This window comes from Dipodomys spectabilis, unplaced genomic scaffold (genome assembly GCF_019054845.1).
Source record: "Dipodomys spectabilis isolate Male_0828 unplaced genomic scaffold, ASM1905484v1 ptg000533l, whole genome shotgun sequence".
Classification (NCBI taxonomy): domain Eukaryota; kingdom Metazoa; phylum Chordata; class Mammalia; order Rodentia; family Heteromyidae; genus Dipodomys; species Dipodomys spectabilis.
The window spans coordinates 1042370-1065216 of NW_024871210.1; the positions used below are offsets into that span (position 1 = coordinate 1042370).

At 39.5% G+C, this 22847-nt stretch overlaps 1 pseudogene; it reads left to right on the forward strand.

Moving 5' to 3' along the window:
- LOC122099790 overlaps positions 1–21148 on the forward strand; it is a 55443-nt pseudogene extending 34295 nt beyond the window's left edge.
- Positions 21149–22847: the final 1699 nt, after the last annotated feature.

Consider the following 22847-nt stretch of genomic DNA (forward strand, 5'->3'; position numbering starts at 1 on the left):
GAAGCCATTAAAGCTGACCAATTAGAAGGAAAAGAAATTTTCAAAAAAAAGTATAAAGTCTTGACAGTAGGTTAGACCATGCAGAAGATAAATTTGGGGATTGAAGACAGTCTAGATATTATCAAGAAAGAACATACAGCTATCCAAAACAAATTCAAGAAATATTATAGACGTATTCAACATTTGGAAGACACCATCAGAAAGCATAATCTGAGGATAATTGGTGTAGAGGAGCACCTAGAGACTGAAGTCAATGGGTTAGGAAGTTTGTTTAGCAGGATCCTAGTAGCGAACTTCCCAAACATGCAAAAGATAGGCCTATTCAGATACAAGAAGCTTTTGGGAACTCAAAGAGACCAGACCAGAAGAGGACATCCCACTGTCACATTATAAAGATCAATTCAGACCAAAGAAAAATGCTTAAAGATATCAGTGAGAAAAGATCATTTATAATCACCATTTATAATCACCTCAGATTTCTCAGGAGAGACAATTAAGTGCCTGGAATGATGTATAGAATGCCCTACAGACAAAGAACTATAAACAAAGAATAATGTACCCAGCTAAACTCTCCTTCATAACTAAAGGTAAAATAAAAACCTTCCACAGCAAAGAAAAAGTGAAACCACATATCTCAACCAAACATCCTACAAAAGATATACAGATCTCCTACACATAGAAAACCAACAATACCACACTAAAGGCCAAGAAATCACACTCAAACCGAGAATCCAAGAACCATAGGAAGAAGCCAGTTGCCACAGCCCCAAGAAGATGGATAAAATGGCTGGAACTTCCAAATGCCTCTCAGTCTTATCTCTCAATATAAACAGACAACTCTCCAATTAAACGACATAATGTGTCTAGTTGGATTAAAAACCAGATCCTTCTATCTGCTGCATTCAGGAGTTACACCGTGCCCATAAAAACAAACACAGTTTGAAAGTGAAAGGTAAGAACAAAATCAATCAAACAAATCGCCCCCATAAACAGGCAGTAGTTGCAATCCTAATATCAGATAAAATAGACTTCAAATTAAAATTAGTGAGAAGAGATAAAGAAGGTCGCTACATACTAATTTAGGGATCTGTCCTTAAGGAGGATATTACAATTCTATATTTCTATTTGCCAAACATCAGAGTACAGAAATTTATACAAACCTCACATGGATCCAAAGACATTAATTGTTGGGGACTTTAACACACCACTATCCCCACTAGATAGGTCAACTCTGCAAATCTAAACAGAAAAACCGCACATCTAAACAACTGCAAAGATCAACTAGATTTAACAGACTTCTAACGAATTTGTCACCCAGCAGCATCAAAATACAGGTTTCTCTCAACAGCACATGCAACATTTTCCAAACTGTACCACATTTTAGGTCAAAAAAGCAATCTTGTCCACATTAAGAAACATTGAAGTTATACCTTGCATTCTCTCACACCACAAGGAAATAAAGTTCGAACTCCAGAGAAAAATCCAATAAAGGAAGTCTTGTAACATATAGAGGCTGAACAACACACTGCTGAATCACGAGTGGGCATACAAGAGATTAGAAAGAAATTCAACTGTGCATGATATTCAGTAAAAATGAACACACAAATAACCAGCTCCTATGGGACAGAGCAAAGGCAGTATTCAGAGGCAAGTTTATCGCTCTAAGTTCCTACATAAACAAATTGGAGAGAACTGAAACCAAAAATTTAATGGGACATCTGAACCTTCTTGAAAAAGAGCAGCAAAATAAACTGCAATCCAGTACCCGGAAAGAAATAATTGAAAATCAATCCGAATTACATGAACTAGAATTTTAAAAAATACACAGAAAGAATTAACAAAACCAAGAGTTGGTTCTTTAGAAAAATTAACCATATTGACAGACCCTTAGGAAATCTTATCAGAAAAAGAATAGAACACACCGAAATAAATAAACTCAGAGAAGACAATGGAAACAGAACCACAGAAACAACCAAGATTCAGATGCTAATAAGTTTGAGAACTTGGCAGAAATGGACTTTTCCCTAGCAAAGATGAGTTAAACCATCTTAACAGGCCCATATTAAGCATTGAAATAGAAACAGCAATAAGAGACCTCCAAGCGCAGAAAAGTCCAGGACCAGATGGTTTTACAGCGGAATACTTCAAGGCCTTCAAAGCAGAGCTCACAGCAATACTCCTCCAACTCTTCAATGAAATTGAAAGAGAAAGTTTACTACTGAACACATTCTTTGAAGCCATCATAACCCTCATCCCAAAACCAGGCAGGGACTCATCAAAGAAAGAGAACTATAGACCCAATTCTTTGATGAACATTGATGCAAAACTTCTCAACAAAATTTTGGCCAATCGACTTCAATAACTCATACAAAAAATCATACACCATGATCAAAGAAGATTCACTTCAGGGATGCAAAGCTGGTTCAATATACCCAAATCTATTAATATAATTCATCACATCAACAAGACCAAGGATAAGAACCATAGGGTTATCTCAATAGATTCAGAAAAAAAAAATGACAAGATCCAACACTCTTTTATGATGAAGGTTCTGGAAAAATTAGGAATCTAGGGAAAATTCCACAATAAAATAAAAGCTGTATATGACAGAACTGCTGCAAGTATTATACTCCGAGGTGAATAACTAAAGCCATTTCCTCTTAACTCAGGAACAAGGCAAGGATGTCCTCTCTTTCCACTTCTCTTCAATCTAGTTTTAGAATGCCTATCTACAGCAATTAGAAAATATGTGAACATAAAAGGGTTCCAAAACGGAAAGATGAACTAAAACTACCTGTTTGCAGATAACATGATTTTGTATTAAACAATCCCAGGGACTCCACTCCCATATTACTCAAACTGATTCAAAACTTTGAAAATGGCCAGATATAACATTAACCCTCAAAAATCAATGGATTTTCTGTATTCCAACAATGAGAAAAGCATGACTGAAATCTGGAAACTCTATTCATAATGGTTCAACAAAAAATAAAATACCTAGAAATCAACTTAACCAAAGAAATGAAGGACCTGTACGATGAAAACTTTAAAAACCTGAAAAAGGAAATCAATAAATTTAGAAAGTGCCAAAACCGCCCACGCACCTGCATTGGAAGGATCACCATCGTGAAAATGGCAATACTTCTCAAGGCTATCTACAAATTCAGTGCTATACTTATCAATATTACAACCTCATTCTGCAAGGAAATAGAAGAGGCAATCCTAAAATAAATATGGAACAATAAAAGACCCTGAATAGCAAAAACGATCCTCAACATAAAGAACTATGCTGGAAGAATATTAATACCAAATTTCAAACTCTAATACAAAGCCATAGTCATCAAAATAGCTTATTACTGGCACAAGAACAGACCTGAGGACCGATGGAATAGACTTGAAAGCCAAGAAATGAACCTTCGATACTATAGCCAACTAGATTTCTATAAGGGAGCTAAAAAAAAAAAAAAAAAAAAACAGAATAGAAGAAAGACAGCTTCTTCAGTAAATGGTGCTGGCAAAATTGATTAACTACTTGTAGAAAACTAATGCTAGATCCTTATATATGACCCTGCACCAGAATCAAAGACAAATGCATCAAAGACCTCGGTGTCAAAGAGACACTCTGAAAGCATTTCAGAATGGAATAGGAGAAACCCTAGGTCTTCTCGGCAAAAGCTGAAAATTTCTTAATAGTGAAACAGAAAAACAAAAAATCAAAGAAAGTTTGGCCAAATGGGATTGCATGAAATTACAGAGCTGCGTACCAATGGACATGGCTTATAAGATCAATAGAAATCCCACGAACTGGGAGAAGATCTTCACTGGCCATACAATGGACAAGAGACTCACTTATAAAATATATCTGGAACTAAAAAAATTAAATCCTCCAACAACAAATCTTCAAGGAAACAACTGTCCAATAAATAAGTTGCTAAAGACTTAAAGAGAAGCTTCTCTGAAGAGGAAAGAAGGATGGTCAATAGACACATGAAGAAATGCTCAACCTTCCTACCCATAAAAGAAATGCAAATCAAAACAACATTGAGAGATCACCATACCCCAGTTAGAATGGCTATAATCAACAACTCTAATAGTAACAGGTGCTGGAGAGGATGTGGAGAGAAGGGAACATTACTGCATTTTTGGTGGGAGTGTAAATTTGTTCAACCACTTTGGAAGTTAGTATGGAGTTCCTAAAAGACTCCACATAGAGCTTCCCTAGGACCCACCAATCCCACTTTTGGGCATTTACCCAAATGATCACTAACAAGACACTACTAAAGCTACCAGCACAACTATGTTTATCCTAGCATTATATACCATAGCTAAAGTATGGAATCATCCCAGATGCCCCTCAGTGGATGAATGCATCAAGAAAATGTGGTGTATAAACACAATGTATTTCTATGGCTCCATCAGAAAGAATGACATTTCCCTTTTTTTAGGAAATGTAAAGACTTGGAAAAAAGTATGTTAAGTGAAGTAAGTCAGGGCCAAGGAAACATATGTCCCTTGGTTTCCCTAATATATGTTTGAGACAAGCAGAAAAGTTCAGATAAGTTGATGTTAGGTGAAATGAACCCAAAAATAAGCATTCTAATATTTTTTTCTTTCATGTAATTGTTTCTAACATATTTATAAGATGATTTCTTTGCTACTTTGTATGTCGATCCCCAAAATATAATCCTTCTTCTCACTGTATTTGATTTTGGTATAATTTGTAGAGGGGAAGGGGAAAAATCATTTAAATAGGGATACATCTGGACTTATTGCATCTATGAGAGGTAGAAGCCACTGTGCAAAATTTAACTTTATTTTCTTCTTTGGTCGGGGGTAAGGGTGGTGTGTTAGGGGGTGTCTGTGGGTATTAGCGGGGAAGATGGGAAGGGGAAACAAAGGAGAAGGCAACTATGTTTGATAAGAAATGAAGTCATTACCTTTCCCTTGTAATTGTCAACCCTGACCCATAGGAATAAAGATATTCACAAGTCACTATATGGAAAATAAACTTCGCATCTTTGGGGTGGAGGAAGAGTTGTGAAGGTGGGTGAAGTAAAAGATAGAAGAAAAAAAGAAAGAAGGGATAATAGTGCTTGACAAGTAATGCACCATTACTGACTTGAATGTATTTTTTCTATAAAGCATCTTTTGAAGAAAATGATTTTAAAAATACAAGGCAAAAAAAACTAGCAACAGAAAACAAAAAAAAAATTGATTATGGTTTTCAAATGCCCTATTATCTGTATGAGGTTGAAGTAGCTTTATTATCACATGTGACTATCATTGCATTGTGAGATTTTTGTTCTTTTTAAGTTCCCCAAGGAAATTAGCATTTCCTGAAGTATATAAATATACTGTTTGACATTATACTGTATTACTTACTAAATGCTAAGTTGACCAAACTGTGTTAAAGAATGATGCTCTTTTTTTTTTTATATTCAAGGGTTTAATTTGATTCATGAAGAAAAGTGAAAAGCAATTCAGTCAAATATAATGTTAACTTCCCCTGTATCAATATTCAGAATGACTTAATCCGCTGAAAACATCTTGTCGAATACATTCTGATTTGAAATACAAAACATATGTTATGAATTGAGAAGATTACATTGTTGTTTGGAAACAAAAGTGGCCTAAGACAAAAAGAAAAAAATAAAAACAATAATAATACTAACAACAACAATACACTTTTATTAAAGTGGAATGTTCATCCAAAATTGGTAAAGTTTATCATCTTTAATATAAGCAGTAATTCATTGAAGTGACAATAAAATGAAAGAAAGTAACTGAGGTATAGTGTTAAAATTGTGATTCATACTTGGATAAAGAACTTCTCAGGAACTTTGTTCTATATACCATTCTTTTTTGGTGGTGTGTGTGGGTGAAAGTTGAACTTGCCCATAGTTGTAATGGGATGTAAAATGTTTTCTAAAATTTATGAATTTCACCACATAGTATAAATATATATATTGCTAGGTTCAATAGAGGTCTTCACAAATCACCTTATTAAAATATTTGTCATGTGTTCTATTTGTAGCTCGTATTTTACTTCGAGAAATTACTGCAATCTAAAGTGATCATACAACTTTCACCATTTACTCAGTGATCACATGTGATAGAATAATTCTGTCAAAACCCTGGCAGTTTATTCATATTTAAAATTTGCTCATTACCTAAGCTCTTGCACATCACAGTGTGAAGCGATCTGGGTGAAAATACTAAGATGAATTCATCAAGAATTATATCAATATTCAAAAAATTTTCAAGTGAAGTGATATGATACAAAGTCTTTAACATAATAACAACAGATGTGTCATGCATAACGATGCCCATATGTTTAATCTTTATACATGTGAAACATGCAAATTTTTAAAGTATTAACCTCACATACATAGTGATAATAGGGAGAGATATATAACGTTGTAGGATTAATTTTACTTTCATAAATATATTAATATCTTTCGATGTGAGTATTGCAATTGGACAGTGAAACATTAGGAGTTTCTAAAGACTGGCTCTTGTTAAAAATTTTTTTTAACTCACCTGTATCAACAGAACTCTGGTGAAAGGGAATATCAATATGTGTAAGCTCTCTATGTGTTAGAGAAATTAATAGTTATTCTAATTGCATGATAAGAAGTAAGGAGTATAGGCAGAAGTCATGCAAATAATGATTTACTTTAAACTTTATGGCAAGGTGCCAAATTGCATATATGTACTTTTGGGTTGATCACATTAAAATAACGGGAACATTCATGCTTCCCAAATTAATGTAACAAAAATTTTGTTTTTACATCCAAGGAGGCATAAGTTGTAACAAGATTGCACAAGGTCCAACCAAATGCTTCAGAAATATGCATGAGAGAATTCCATGAAGGTTTGAATATAGGGGCTGGAAGTTGGCTCAGTGGTAGAGCCTTGCCTTGCATGCCTGAGGCTCTGGGTTCGATTCCTAAGTATCTAATAAGCAAAAAGAAAAAAGCCGGAGTTGTCACTGTGGCTCAAATGGTTGAGCACTAGCCTTGAGCTGCAGAGCTGAGGGACAGAGTTCAGGCCCCACGACTGGACCCCGCACCCCCAAAAAAAGAAAGCCTCAGAGATTTTCCTGCTCGAGCTTGCTTTGTGTCGGGATCCTCAGATCTCAACCTCCTGATTAGCTAGAATTACAGGCATGAGACACCTGCGTTCATCACACAAGAATATCTTAAAGCAGATTCTTAAAGGAATGGAAAGTAAAATTTGGGAATATTGACAATCAAAAGCTTTTGTTAGAACTTTCTTTTAAATGTAACAAGCTTCTTAATATGCAAATCAAGTGACTGAACTGCACACGAGAAGACATATGAACATCTTGTTTTCAAAACTATAACATAAATATTAGTAACATTTCCATTTATACGAGTTTGAGAAGGCAATTTTCTAAACTGATAGAAACAGAATCATTGTGGTGTTGCTGTACATATAGGACAAAACCTGCAATTTTTAGAAACTGCCATCAAAACACAGATGGGAAAGTGGAAATAGAAGAATAATATCATTTGTTAAGGTAGAAACAACCAAGAACCAAATGACCTATAGAAATAGTATTTGGAAGGTGCACAAATGATACATTTTTGTTGATATCACCTAAAGTAAAGCAGGATCCTCCCAGAAGAAGGAAGAAAACATCCTCATTGCCTGGGTTACAACCAATTGTATCCTTTTTGACTATGTCCTTGAGTTTTGTCTTTTTCATTGTGATAGGGAAAAGACTGGCCATTTCCTTTTAATGACCTCAGAACTCTCAGATCAACTTGTGCTTCAGTCAACTGAAACATAAAACAACCTAACAAGGTTGGTCACTATTCTTTTATTCAATGAATTTCATGGCAAGTGTGTTATTTTAAGGAGATATGTGCCTTGTTTGAATTTTCTGTGTTGTTCATGATTCTCCTAGCAGATATTACACCTTTCCATGGATTATTTATTGCTATGCACAAGTTACACCCCATTATTCTCTTCCATTTTTTGTCTAGAAATAAAATCAGAGGAGGGAAATTTACAGTTATGTTATAGCATTTATCACAGCAAAAAAAAAAATAAGCTTGAGGAGTATGGTTTAGAATTCTAATGTATGTGGAGAGAGACAATCGGAATACTAGTCTCTGCATGAAACTTGCCAACCAACTTTGACACAGAACAATTGGGCCTCAAGTGTTAAGTAGTCTGGATGATACTTGAAATCATCAAATTCTCTATTGAAGCTGGAATAGAAGGGAAAAAAGAAAAGCCGTGTCTTCAATTCTGGCAACATATAAATGACAATAATTGGATGAAATTTGGCAAGTATATATTATTATTAAAATATTTCACACTGCATATATGTCATTCTTCTTGCCAATAAAGACTTAATTTACTTCAATAACTAATATATAGAATATATTCCTTTTTTCAACTAGGCATCCATCCAGATATGCTCTCAATAGCTACATATCATTTTATTGTTCATTATAATTTTTATCTTGGAGTTATATGCTTGAATGTATATTGATCAGTACTCTGTTATACTAAATCATATTTTTTCATGTGAAATTATGTGAAGGTTCTTTAGAGTTATTAATGCAGATCATTGTCTGAAGTGCCTTATTCTGAAGTAATATTAAAATGTAATAATAAAGAAAAATAATATCACCTATTGATGAATATAAAAATATATGGCATTCTTTGTATAGTTTCATGAAACTCTAGGACCACATCTAAAATTTTGAGGCTAAATTATTTGACTAGAATATGTAACGCCTACATCAAGAAAAGAAAAAATGTTACAGATAGAAAAGTAGACAATAAAATCTGAAACTCTATTGGGAATGTGTACTCCTAGGTAGGAGAAGTTGTCAGTTTGAGGCCACCATACTATCTCTATCTTTCTTTTTTCCCATGATTGATTGAGAAGTTGCAAGAATTATATTAGTGTTAGTTACAGAGAATTTTCATCAAAAACATTGAGTGTATTTTGACTTCATAGAAGTTAAAATGTTGATAATGGAACTCTTTCAATTTGTAGAAACATTCTTAATTGCATTGCTTCATGGAAGTAACTAGACCCTGTAAAAGGAGAAATATGAATATCTTGTTTTGTAATATGACAGCATATATCCTAGTATTTCTAGGACCAAACAATTTTGAAATTCCTCTATGGTGAATTTAGAAAAATCTGTCAATTAGTTAATGTATCAATTGGACAATTGCAGCACCATTCAGAGAGTGATGGCAAAAGAAATGACTGCATGATTTGGAAGGCCACAGTTCTTCTGTAGTATGTTCGCTTACTATATGTAATAGCAAAACTTAATAAAGTTTAATGACAAGTCATCAAAATAAATCTTAGAATGATCTTTGTTTCTATCTCCTCAAATTCTCTGGTTTAAACTAAATAGATGTGGAAGAGGAAATAAATCCACCACGGGAATACATGGACCGAACTGCTTCTAATTAAAATGGAATTAAAAATGACAATCATCAAAATGATAACAAGGACTGAATAAGCCAGCAGTAAGTTAGGTGGAAAAAAAATTAAAAAACTGACAAACCCTTAGCAAATCTGAAAGCAGAGGCAGTCTGAGAGAAGAGGGACAGAGAGAGAGAATGTACACAAATGAGTAACACCGGAGATGAGATATTTAACCTCATGACAGAGTCAAGATACAGAAGAGGATAAGAGAATATTGCGAAAAGCTAGTAAAATAAAACCCTAGACAAAATTAGAAAAATTAGAAAAAAAAATTAGACAAAAAGGTTTACAGGTCATTTCTGGAAGTCCTTCAAAGGCTAACCCATATAAGCCTCTTAAAATCTTCTATATAGCAGACAGTGAACTTATACAATGAACTTGATGTATGATGCCAGTATATTGCTTAACCAAAAACCTCATATGGATTCATCAGTAAAAGAACTGTAGAAACATTTCTTGCTTGAACTTCAGTGCAAACTTTCTCAATAAATTTCTATAGAACTGACATGAAGAACTAATAAAAATAACCCACAAATTCTGACCGAAGGGGAATCATAGCAGAGGGGAAAGTTGCTTCAACTTTCAAGTCAACCCATGTAATTCAGTTCATCAGTAGGAAGAAGCACACGAATCACAAGATCATGCGTATAGCTGTCAAAAGTCATTTGATAGGATCCCATGAAACCTTATCATGACAATTAGGAAGATAAAAGAAACATATGAAATATTCCTCGATATAATAAAGAATCTCTATGACAATCTGACTGTTCCCTTACACTTAATGGTGAAAGGAAAATACATGTCCAGAATTAGGAATGAGAGAATGAATCCCTGCTCCGCAAAGCTTTTCAGTATACAATAGGAATTCCTAACTGAAATAATACTGGTATAATTTGGGGAGAGGAAGGGAAAAAAACAAATTATTTAAATGGAGATACAGGTAAACCACTTGCAAAAATGAGATGTATAAGACGTTATGTTCAAAAAGGAACTTCACAACTTTGGGTGGGGGTGGGGAGAATGGAACGCTAGGGATGGTAAGGGGAAACGAAGGAGGAGGCAACAATGCTTGATAAGAAAATTACTCATTAGCTTGCTCATGTAATTGTATCCCCTCTCTATTTCTTTGCAGATAACTTGATTCTCTATTGAAAGACTTATACACTACAATCACAATCCTTTGGCTGTTCTAATCTTTTGGCAAAGTAACAGAGTTTACAATGAACTCAAATAAATCCTTTCAGTATGCCCAAAATGAAAAGAATGAAGCTTAACCACAAAAAGACCTTCTTTTGTGATAGCCTCCAAAAGAAAATACTTATGACTTCACGTAAGCAGGGAAGTGAAGGACCTCTGTGAGGTACACATCAATCATCTGAAAATAGAAATTGAAGCATATTTAATAACATGAGAAAACCATATATGGTCGTGTATTTGAAGTATTGACATTGAGAAATTTGGGAAATTCTCAAAAGCTACTACCTCCAAATTCAAAGCAGTACTGATCAACATCCCTAAAACATAATTTAATGGAAGAGAATATGTAATAAAAAGTCAAATAGAAATGTAGATGAACCAGAAAGCAACCTTTAGCAGGAAATTCATAGCAAGAATATAAATACTCCACTGCAAACTCTATTATTCAACACAGAGAAAAACCTCAAAATACACAAAAACTCACTCACACACATACAATATAGATATATGCAAACATATGCACATATACACACAGATGTGTGTATACAGACATATATATACATACATATATAAAATTAGAATTGGCACATAAACAGGCCTAAAGACCAATGGAATAGCATTAAAGACACAGAAATCATCCCAGAGATTTATGGCCACCTAAATTTTGATAAAGGTGCCAAAAGCACCAGATAGAGGAAAGGGAAACTCCTCTCAATATGGTGCAGATAAAAATAGCTATACATGTATGAATAATTTAAAGTAGAACTTTATATTTCAACTTAAGTTGGAGCCAAGTCTAAATGAAACAAAGGCCTCAAAGTAGGTTTATGTATCATGAAATATGATAGTATGGATTAGGGGATGACGTATTGAACTTCGAAATCAGGTCAAAATTTACTACATAACAATCCAGTCACAACGAATCAAAGGAGGGCAGAATATAAGGGATTGTGTTCAACTGGAGAATTTTGCATGGCAATATTCAGAGGTAGCAAGAGAAATATGTGTAATAAACCCACCATTTGGGAGACAATCTATTGAACTCTAACTATAAAACATGCAAGGGTGACAGAGCTCCCAAAATTAAATTTCCTCAATAACAAATTCACAAATCCTCGGAGAGAAAAACTGCCTGATAATTAAGTGGGATAAAGACACAAGAGACATTTCTCTGAAGAGGAAATATCAATGACCAGTACACACATGAAGAAATGTTCAACCTCTATAGCCATAAAAGAAATTCAAACAAACAACATTGAGATTCCACCTCATCCCAATTGGAATGACTATAATCAAGAACTTTAATAACAAGAAATGCTGGAAGGGTTGTGGCAAAAGGAAATTCTACTATATTGTAGGTGGGAGTATAAACTTGTTAAACCAATTTTGAAAGCAGTATGGAGGATCCTAAATCTCCGAATAGAGTTGCCCTATGACCCAGCACATGATCACAAACAATACCGTACTAATCCTACCAGAACAACTTTGTTTAAAGCAGCATTATTTACGATAGATAAGAAATCAACACAGATCCCCCTCAGTAAATGAATGGGTCAGGAAAATGTGGTACACACACACACACACACACACACACACACACACACACACACACACACACACACATACACACACACAATGGAATTTTATGCCTCCATCAGAAAACATTTGTTAGGAAAAGAAAAGGCAAGGAAAAAATTATATTAAGTGAAGTAAGCCAGGCCCAAAGAAACATACGTCCCATCGTTTCCTTTACTTGCAATGAATAGTACATGTCTGGGACAGGCAAAAGTTAAAAAGCTATGTACATTTGACAAGATTAAATGATGTTAAGTGAAATGAACTCCAAGATAGGGACACAAGTGGTTTTTTCTTACTTACTAGTGTTTCTAACAGATTCATAAGGTACCATGTGATTTTTTTTTGTTGCTTTTTTGTTCCTTCCCACATTATTATCCATGTTTTCACTCTATTTGATGTCAGTGCCGTGCATCTTCTCTATTTGAGGAGGGGAAGGAAAAAAAAAAGAGAATGATTAAGGAGGGATATAACTTGGCCCATTGTATGAATGAGATGTACAAAACTGTTGAAAAACAATTTTTACAATTTAGGCTGGAGGGGGAGGGGCTTACTTGTGGATGTGGGAGCAAGGAATGATAGGGGAAAAACAAAGCTAGGAAATGTATTCATTACCTTGCTCATGTAACTGAAACCCCTCTGTACAGTATTTTTAAAATAAAAAATCTTAAAAAAATTCATTAATCATGCATGTGTTTCTAACGCATTTATAAGATTATTTCTTTGTTGCTTTGTATGTCCCTCCCCCACAGTGTAACCCCCGCTTTCACTATATTTGATGTCAGTATAACATGTGGAGGAGATGGGGACAAACAAGTCGTTTAAGGATTCAGGTGGACCTGTTGCAACAATGAGAAGTACAAAATGTCATGTCAAAACCAGCTTTACAATGTCGGTGGGGGGGGGGGAGGGGGGGTACGATTGGTTGGGAGGGAGGGGGGAGGCCGGGAAGGGAGGTGAAGGGTAAACAAAGGAGGAGGCTGCAATGCTTGGTAAGAAATGTATGCATTATCCTGCCCATGTAATTGTAACCCCTCTGTACAGTATGTTCTCAAATAAAATAAAATAAAATTTAAAAAAAAAAAAATTCATTAAGAAACAACCACCCCATTTATAAGTTTTCTAAATTATCCAAGAGATTCTGATCGGTATGAAATAAAAATGACCAATAGATGTATGCGGAAATATTTAATATCTCTTGCCAAAATCGAAATGCAAATAACTACAGTATACATCAAACGTGCTGTGCTTATCATGAGCAAGAATACTGTAAAAATACTGTACGAAGGAGTGACAGTTACATGAGTAAGGTAATTAGTATATTTTTATCAAGCATTATTGCCTCCTTTGTTTTGCTCCTACCATTGCTTCTTTCCTGACCTCCCCAACTCTTCCCCACACTGAAGTTGTAAAGTTCATTTTCAACATAAGGCATTCGACATCTCCTTGTTACATTGGTTCAACCTGTATGCCAATTTAAGCATTCTGATTTTTTTCCCTTCCCCTCCCCAAATTAGAAAAATATATATACAACAGCCAGGACACTGGAATCAAATTCAGTGAAAAGAAGGGTTATATTGTGTGTGTGTGGGGTGGGGGTACATACCAAAGAAACAAAAAAGCGCATACTACGTTTTAAACACATTAAAAACAATAGCACGTGTTCCTATCTTCAGGTTCATTTCTCTTAACAACATCATATATCTCTATTTACTTATATATGTAAATATATAGGTATATATATCATAACTATACGTATATATATCATATATATGTATATATGTGTGTGTTTGTGTGTGTGAGTCTCTCTCTCTATGCCTATACATGTTTATTTAGCTTCAGACCTTTTTGCTTGTCCTAAATTTATACTAGTTATTCCAAATAAAGGAAACCATGTGACCTATGTTTCTTTGGGCCTGACTTACTTCACTTAATATAATTTTTTCCAAGTCTTTCTGTTTCCTACCTAATGGGGTGGTCATTCTTTCTAATGAAGGCATAAAATTCATATATATATATATATATATATATATATATGCAGATAGACATATATGTACATATATGTATAATATACATATATATGTATATTACATATGTATATATGCCACACTTTCTTGATCCATTCATTTACTGAGTGACATCTGGCTTGCTTTCTTATCTTAGCTATGGTAAATAATTCTGTGAGAAACATAGTTGTGTGGTAGGCATAGTATGGTCTTATTCATGATCATTTGGGTAAATTCTCAAAAGTGGGATTGATGGGTCATAGGGGAGCTCTATGTGCACTCTTTTCTTTCTTTTAATTTTTTATTGTAAAGATACTATACAGAGGGTTATAGTTACATGAGAAAGGTAATGAGTACACTACCTATTGAGCATTATTACCCCCTCCATTGTTTTCCCCCTACTAACCCTTCCCTCCCTACCTTCCCCGAGGTTTTTTGTTTTTAATTGTGATTAAGTGATTACATAATTTCCCAAATTTCACAGTATTGTGGAATAATGATGCTCATTTAAAGTCACAAGTTCATTCTAACTTTCCTGGAGCAAATTGTCTATCACAGTTTATAACATATAATGGTGTATCCATATACACCATACAAGTGATCAGCTGCATGGGGATATTTAGTAGTTGTTATAGAAGTTGTGCATTTCTTCACATGTATATTGGCCTTTCTAATTTCCCCTTCAGTGAAGTTTCACTTCAAGTATTTGGCCTACTTCTTGACCAGGCAGTTGTTTCTTTCGTTCTTTTTTTTAAAAATTTTATTGTGAAAATTCCATACAGAGGGGTTTCAATTACATGGGTAAGGTAATGAGTACATTTCTTATGAAGCATTGTTGCCTCCTCCATTGTTTCCCCTTAACATCCCTTCCCATCTGCCCTGCCACCTCAACTCCCCCACTCCCACACTACCAAAGTTATAAAGTTCGTTTTTCAACATAACTAATTCTCATTGTTTCAAGGGGTCCTCCTGTATCCCTATTGAAACAGTTTCTTTTTTCCCTTACCCTACAGAAATTACACCAACAACAAATACAGTGAAAGCAGGAGTTATACCGTGGGGGAGGGACATACAAAGCATCAAGGAAATAATGTTCTAAATATATTAGAAACAATCGCAAGAAAGAAAAAAATTGAATATTTATCTTGGGTTCATTTCACCTAACATGAACTTATCTGAACTTTTCTGCTTGTCTCAGACATATACTAGTTATTGCAAATAAGGGAAACCATGGAACCTGTTCCTTTGGCCTGAAAGATTGAAATCGGGGCTATGTCCATTTCACAATTTACTAACTACTAATTCTGCTTCTGTAAATTTGCTTGCGCTAGCACAGACCCTCCCGGGAAATAAGTAAAATGTTTCAGAGTCCAGATGCAGGCTCGGGGACAAGGTCTGCAAACATAGATAAAGAACAAAAGAGTATGTTCTTCTAAATTCCTGTGTAAAAACTCTCAGCAAGGGACTCAAGATAAAGACCATCTGGCAAGCCCAGCAAACTAGGTCAAATGTCAACCAATCACGAGCCTGTAACTATGTGGACTCCCCGCCAGGGAAGCCTCCCCCTAGAGAGCCAACCAGTTTACGCGGAGTGTTACAAGACTTCCCACACAACAAAATGATTGCTGGAGTATATCATGATTTTTAAATTAAGCCAATCCCGGTGTTTTATGCTAATCCTGTGGTTTTTGCCTTTAAAAGTGCCTGTATCCACTGCTCGGGGCTCCCTGTCTGCCCTGGACAGAGAGTCCGTTTGCGCAAACGCCAAATAAACTCCTCTTGTTTGTTGCATCTGCTGGTTTGGGGTCTTGGTTCCTGGGATGCCCTCCCGTTGAAGAAAGTATCCCAGTGAGTCTGGGGTCTTTCAGGTTGGGGGCTCGTCCGGGATCAGGCACCCCCAGACCCAAAATTTCAAGACCAGTTGGAGGTAAGACCGAGCTCTAACTTTCTATGTTTTCCATGCTTGTCCTCTTTGTTTTACTTTTTGGGGATCCAAAAGCACCTGTACAGGACTTGTATTTGAATTTGTATTTGGGCCAGAGGGAAAAGCAGACATGCCCTGTACCCTGGTCCCACCCTGAAGTACTGCTCTAGGGTCGTTTGGAGGAGGGACAAGATCTGAGTGTCTCTTTGTTCTGGGGAGTTAAGGCAAGGCCAGCCTCTCCCTTCTGAAGTTTCCCTCCTCATTTGTACTCACTCGGGCACCACTCGGCCTTTGTCTAGTCTCGTCTGTGTCTGTTTAGCGTTGATTGTCTTTGTTGTCTGTCTTGTGGCCTTCAAAGAAATGGGACAACAACTAACAACCCCTTTAAGCCTGACTCTAGATCACTGGAAAGAAGTCTCGGCCCGGGCGCACAACCTGTTGTTGGAGGTCTGGAAAAAGAAGTGGATTACTTTCTGTTCCTCCGAATGGCCTCCCCTCAACGTGGGGTGGCCTAAGGAGGGTTCTTTCAATCTTGATGTTGTTTTACAGGTGAATGCTCGAGTTTTCCAGTCCAGCCCTCACGGATACCCTGATCAGGTCCCCTACAAAGTTACTTGGGAAAACCTTGCCCAAGATCCCCCGAAATGGATTAAGCCTTTTCTCTCCCATTCTCCCGTCTTCCTCCTGCCCCCACCCAGCCCATCTGTCCTCCCCTGCCTGCCCCCTCCCCACCCACTCCCCTCACTCCTCTTCTCCCTCCCTTATCCCAGTCCTCCCTCTACCCCCTAAAGGAATTGTCCAAGCTTAGAGCAAAGGACTCTTCCCCCTCCTCTTCGAGTCCCCCCGTTCTGTCTGATAATCAGACGGACTTATTATTGTTAGAATGCCCACAAATGCCAGACCCTCTGCCGCCTTATCCCCAGCCTGCTCCAGTGGAAGAACACGGAGGGCTGCTAGGGGGCTCCCTTACCCCACCTGTTCCCTCACCCGACTCCACTGAGCCATCAGCGCCCAGAGCGCCCTCGCCACCTCCCAGCAGCCGCCTGCACCTCCGCCGTGATCGGGACGGAGAAAGCAAAGGAGTCTGGACGGCTCATGCCTTCCCTCTCCTGACAGTGGCCAGCCAAGTTCAGTATTGGCCTTTTTCTGCTTCAGACTTATATAATTGGAAGACCCATAACCCACCCTTTTCCCAAGACCCTCAAGCCCTGAGGGGCTTGATTGAATCCATCTTGCTAACCCACCAGCCCACCTGGGACGATTGTCAGCAACTCTTACAGACCCTCCTTACTACAGACGAACGCCAGCCGGTGTTCCTAGAGGCTCGTAAAAATGTTCCAGGACAAGATGACAGACCAACACAGTTGCCAAATGAGATCGATGAAGTGTTCCCTTTGACTCGCCCTAACTGGGACTTCAACACTGTTGCTGGTGGGAAGCGGCTCTGTCTTTATCGCCAGGTTCTGTTGGCGGGTCTCAAAGGGGCAGGAAGTCGCCCCACTAATTTGGCCAAGGTACGTGCGATAGTGCAAGGTTCTGAGGAAATGCCTGTGGGATTTTTAGAAAGACTAATGGAAGGGTACCGTATGTATACGCCCTTTTACCCCTCTGCTGCAGACAGACAATCCGATGTCATTAAGTCATTTATCGGGCAGTCGGCCACGGATATTTGGACTAAGCTGCAGCGGTTGGAGGGGCTTCAGGGGTATACTTTGTCAAGGAAGCAGAAAATATTTTTAATAAGAGGGAAACCCAGGAAGAAAAAGAAGGAAAATTGTGTAAGTTGCAGGAGGATAGAGAGGACAAGCGAGAAAAGAAACGTACCAAAGAGTTAAGTAGAATCTTGGCCACCATAGTTCGACACCCAGGAGAGAGAGAGACTAGGCCAGTGAGGGACCTGGGAGACGAAAAGAGACCCCAATTGAGCCGGGAACAATGTGCGTATTGCAAAGAAATTGGACACTGGGCCAAAGACTGTCCTAAAAACAAGAGACAGGCCAGAGGGTCCCGAAGATGGGCACAGGTGTTGTCATTGGAAGGTGATGACTAGGACAGTCAGGGCCAGGAGCCCCCCCCCCCCCCCCCCAACCCCGGGTAACTCGTCGAGTGGGCGGGAAACCAGTAACCTTCTTGGTTGACACAGGTGCCAATACTCGGTACTGACTGACCCAACCAAAAGGTCCCCTAAGTACTAAAACGTCCTGGGTACAGGGAGCCACTGGAGGAAAACTGTATCGGTGGACGACCGAGCAAAAAGTACATCACGGAACAGGGCTGGTCACACACTCGTTTCTCCTGGTCCCAGACTGCCCCTATCCATTGTTGGGGAGAGACCTCCTCTCAAAGGTAGGAGCCCAGATCCATTTTCAAGAAAAAGGGGCCTCTGTTAGGGGTCCCCAAGGACAGCCTCTCCAGGTCCTAACTTTATGCCTGGAAGATGAACATCATTTACATGAAAGCCCCCAGTGGCCCCGATTGACCCCCAGTGGTTGTCAGATTTTCCCCAGGCTTGGGCGGAGACGGCAGGAATAGGGTTGGCTGCAAACCAGCCTCCTCTGGTCATCGGACTTAAGGCCTCGGCTGTCCCGGTGATGATACGTCAGTATCCACTAAGCAGGGAAGCTAAAAATGGAATTAGGCCACAAATACAAAGACTGTTACAATTGGGTATCCTAAAACCCTACCAATTCCCATGGAACACTCCCTTTTTACCCGCCAAAAAACCCAGAAGGGGAGACTACCATCCGGCGCAAGACTTGAGAGAAGTAAACCGGAGGGCCTCGGAGATACATCCTACAGTGCCTAACCCCTACAACTTGCTGAGTACGCTGCCTCCGAGTCGCACATGGTATACAGTGCTAGATTTAAAGGATGCCTTCTTTTGCATGAGACTGAGCCCTCAGAGTCAGCCGATCTTCGCCTTTGAATGGAGAGATCCAGAGTCGGGTTTCTCAGGACAGCTCACCTGGACGAGATTGCTGCAGGGATTCAAAAACTGCCCGACCCTGTTTGATGAGTCTCTACACCAGGACCTGGCTGATTTCAGAGTCAACCATCCCAAATTCACCCTTCTACAGTATGTAGATGATCTACTTCTAGCAGATGAGACTGGAGATGATCATCTAAAAGGTACTGGGGCCCTTTTAAAGAGACTGGGGGAGTTAGGGTATAGAGCCTCAGCCAACAAGGCCCAAATCCGTATCCAACAAGTAACCTATCTAGGCTACAAGCTAAAAGGAGGGCAGAGGTGGCTAACAGAGAGCTGCAAACAAGCCATCACCCAGATCCCTCCGCCCACAAGTGCTCGAACACTGAGGGAGTTCTTAGGGAGTGCTGGATTTTGTTGCTTGTGGATACCAGGGTTCGCTGAACTGGCAGCTCCTCTGTACCCTCTTACCAAGGCTAATACCCCATTCCGATGGGAAAAGGAACAACAACAGGCTTTTGATCAATTTAAAAAGGCCTTATTGTCAGCTCTGGCCTTGGGCCTTCCGGATGTGACCAAGCCCTTCACTCTATATGTGGATGAGTGACAAAGAATTGCAGAAGGAGTCCTGACCCAGAAATTAGGGCCCTGGAAAAGACCAGTGGCCTATTTCTCAAAAAAATTGTGGCGGCTGGATGGCCCCTATGTCTTCGTATTATTGCAGCTGTGGCCGTGTTGGTAAAAGACTCTGATAAGCTAACCTTGGGACAGCCCTTAACTGTGACGGCCCCCCATGCTATAGAGACAGTTATTCGCCAGCCCCCTGACTGCTGGCTTTCAAATGCCCAAACAATGCTGTTAAATCCCGACCGAATTCAGTTCGGGGCCGCACGCTCTCTCAACCCAGCAACCCTACTCCCGGACTCAGATTCCCACCTCACCATGGAACATAATTGCCATCAAATCCTGGCGGAGATGCACGGAACCCGTGAGGACTTAACTGACTAGCCCCTACCAGACGCTAAACACACCTGGTATACGGATGGGAGCAGTTTCCTACATAATGGTGAGCGAAAAGCGGGGGGCGCCAGTGGTGAATGGGACCATGGTCATCTGGGCATCGACCCTAGAGCCCGGAACATCAGCGCAGAGGGCTGAACTCATTGCCCTGACACAGGCGTTGACAAAGGCCGGGGAAAAGAAAGTTAATATCTACACAGACAGTCGGTATGCCTTTGCTAACGCATGTCCATGGAGAGATCTATAGGAGGCGAGGTCTGTTGACTTCGGCAGGAAAAGACATTAAAAACAAAAAGAAAATCTTAGACCTCTTACAAGCCCTTTTCCTGCCTAAACAGGTAAGCATCATCCATTGCCCAGGCCACCAAGTGGGGAGGGACCCTGTAGCGGCAGGAAACAGGATGGCAGATGAAACTGCTAAGGCAGCGGCCTTACAGAACCAAACCTTTGCTTTAGTCACATCACAAGAACGGCAGCCAAAAAAAAAAAAAAAAAAAAAAAAAACCTCTCTTCCAGTATTCAGATCAGGACATAGAGGTGGCCAAAAAGCTAAAGGCAACTTTTAGCGACTCGACTGGGACTTGGGAATATGAAAACAGGACTATATTGCCCCGAAAGGATGCGAAAAGGCTGGTCACCCACTTACATAGATGGAGTCACTTGGGGAACAAAAAGTTGGAGACTATGCTACAGAGAGAGGAACAGTTTCATTACATTCCAGATCTGTCAAACATAATTAAACAGGTTATAGACTCTTGTGTTCCCTGTGCCAAGGTTAATGCAGGCCGATTCCAAGCACCCGCTGGAGTCAGGATGAGAGGCGAATGGACCGGCACCAATAGGGAGGTCAATTTCACCAAAATCAAGTCTGGTAAGTATGGGGCTAAATATCTCCTAGTCTTTGTAGATACCTTCTCTGGCTGGACGCAAGCCTTCCCCACAAAACCAGAGACAGCACAAGTAGTAGTCAAAAAGATTTTGGAAGAGATTTTTCCTCGATTTGGACTCCCTAAGGTAATAGGGTCAGATAATGGCCCTGCTTTCGTCTCCCAGGTAAGTCAGATGGTGGCCACGCTTTTGGGGATAGATTGGAAATTACATTGTGCTTATACACCCCAAAGTTCAGGACAGGTAGACCGGATGAATAGAACAATCAAAGAGACCCTAACTAAATTAGCCTTAGAAACTGGCACTAAAGATTGGGTCCAACTCCTCCCCATGGCTTTGTTTCGAGCTCGGAACACTCCAGCAAGCCATGGACTGACCCCCTATGAAATCCTATATGGGGGGCCCCCTCCCATAGCGGACTTCCTTGACCCTGCCATTGATTCTTTTGCAAATACCCAAAGTTTACAGGCGCGGCTGCAAGCTCTGCAACGCATCCAGAGACAAGTGTGGAAGCCTTTGGCCGCTGCCTACAGTGCAGAGAGCTCCACTGTCGCACATCCTTTCCAGATTGGCGACGAGGTGTACGTGAGGAGGCACCAATCCAAGACCCTCGAAACATGGTGAAAGGGCCCGTACATTGTGCTGCTGACCACACCCACTGTGCTAAAGGTAGACAGAATCGCCGCCTGGATCCACGCCTCCCAAGTCAAGCGGACGCCGCCTGAAGACAAAAAGAACCCCCCCCCAGAGCCACTGAAATGGAAGGTGCAGCGCACTCAAAACCCTCTCAAGATAAGACTCTTAAAACTGTTTAATATTCCTTGTTACTATAATTTTAAAAGCAGTGGAGGGACAAAAATTCCACCCCTGGGTGGGCACAAACCCACACTCTCCCTATAACCAGACTTGGCAAGTGATAGATGAACATGGGGGCATCATATGGTCTGCCTCCAATATAGCCCCCCTTTGGACATGGTGGCTCAACCTAACACCAAACTTTTGCATTTCTGTTTCTAATCAGGCGGATGCCTTATATGGAAAGGCAGTCCGCCAAGGCTACCCTGTCTATGCCTGCCCCGTCAACCACCAGGACCCTTCTCTCACGTACAAATATGAAGGAGAAAAAGATTATTTTTATAAAGCCTGGGGTTGTGAAACTAGTGGGGACACCTACTGGAATCCTTCCTCCTCTTCGGACTATATTACAGTCAAAAGGGCCAGTGCGACAACAAAAGGGATCAGATAGAGTTGGGGCTATAAAGTTGGCCCTTGATATGATGAAGGAAATGAAAAGTGCACCGACTCAGGATATTACCGGTGGTACATAAAGCTTACTATAAAATTCACCACCAAGGGACAAATGCCTAACTTAGGCTGGGTGACTGGATTCACCGGGGGAGTCAGGCTGCGCACAAATAATTGGGGTTATGATAATAGCGGGCTTATGATGATCCGCCTCCAAGTGCAAAGTGCTGGTCCCAACCTCCTGGAACCCAACCCTACCCTAGAAAAGAGGCCCTTTTCCATAAATCAGGCGCCCCACCTCACCCGCCCACGGGTCATCCCTAACCCAAGCCTGCCCTTAATGCCCCCTTTATACAACTTAATAGAGGGAGACTATTCTGCCCTCAACTCTACCAAAAGTAACCTCACTCAGTCCTGTTGGCTCTGCCTTTCTGAGGCCCCCCCCTTATTATGAAGGGACAGCTTACAATGGTACCTACAACTATTCTGACTCATGCCATTGGGGATGACAGGGCACCAAGTTGACTCTAGCTGAGGTATCGGGTCAAGGGCTATGTCTCGGCACTCCTCCCCCCAAAA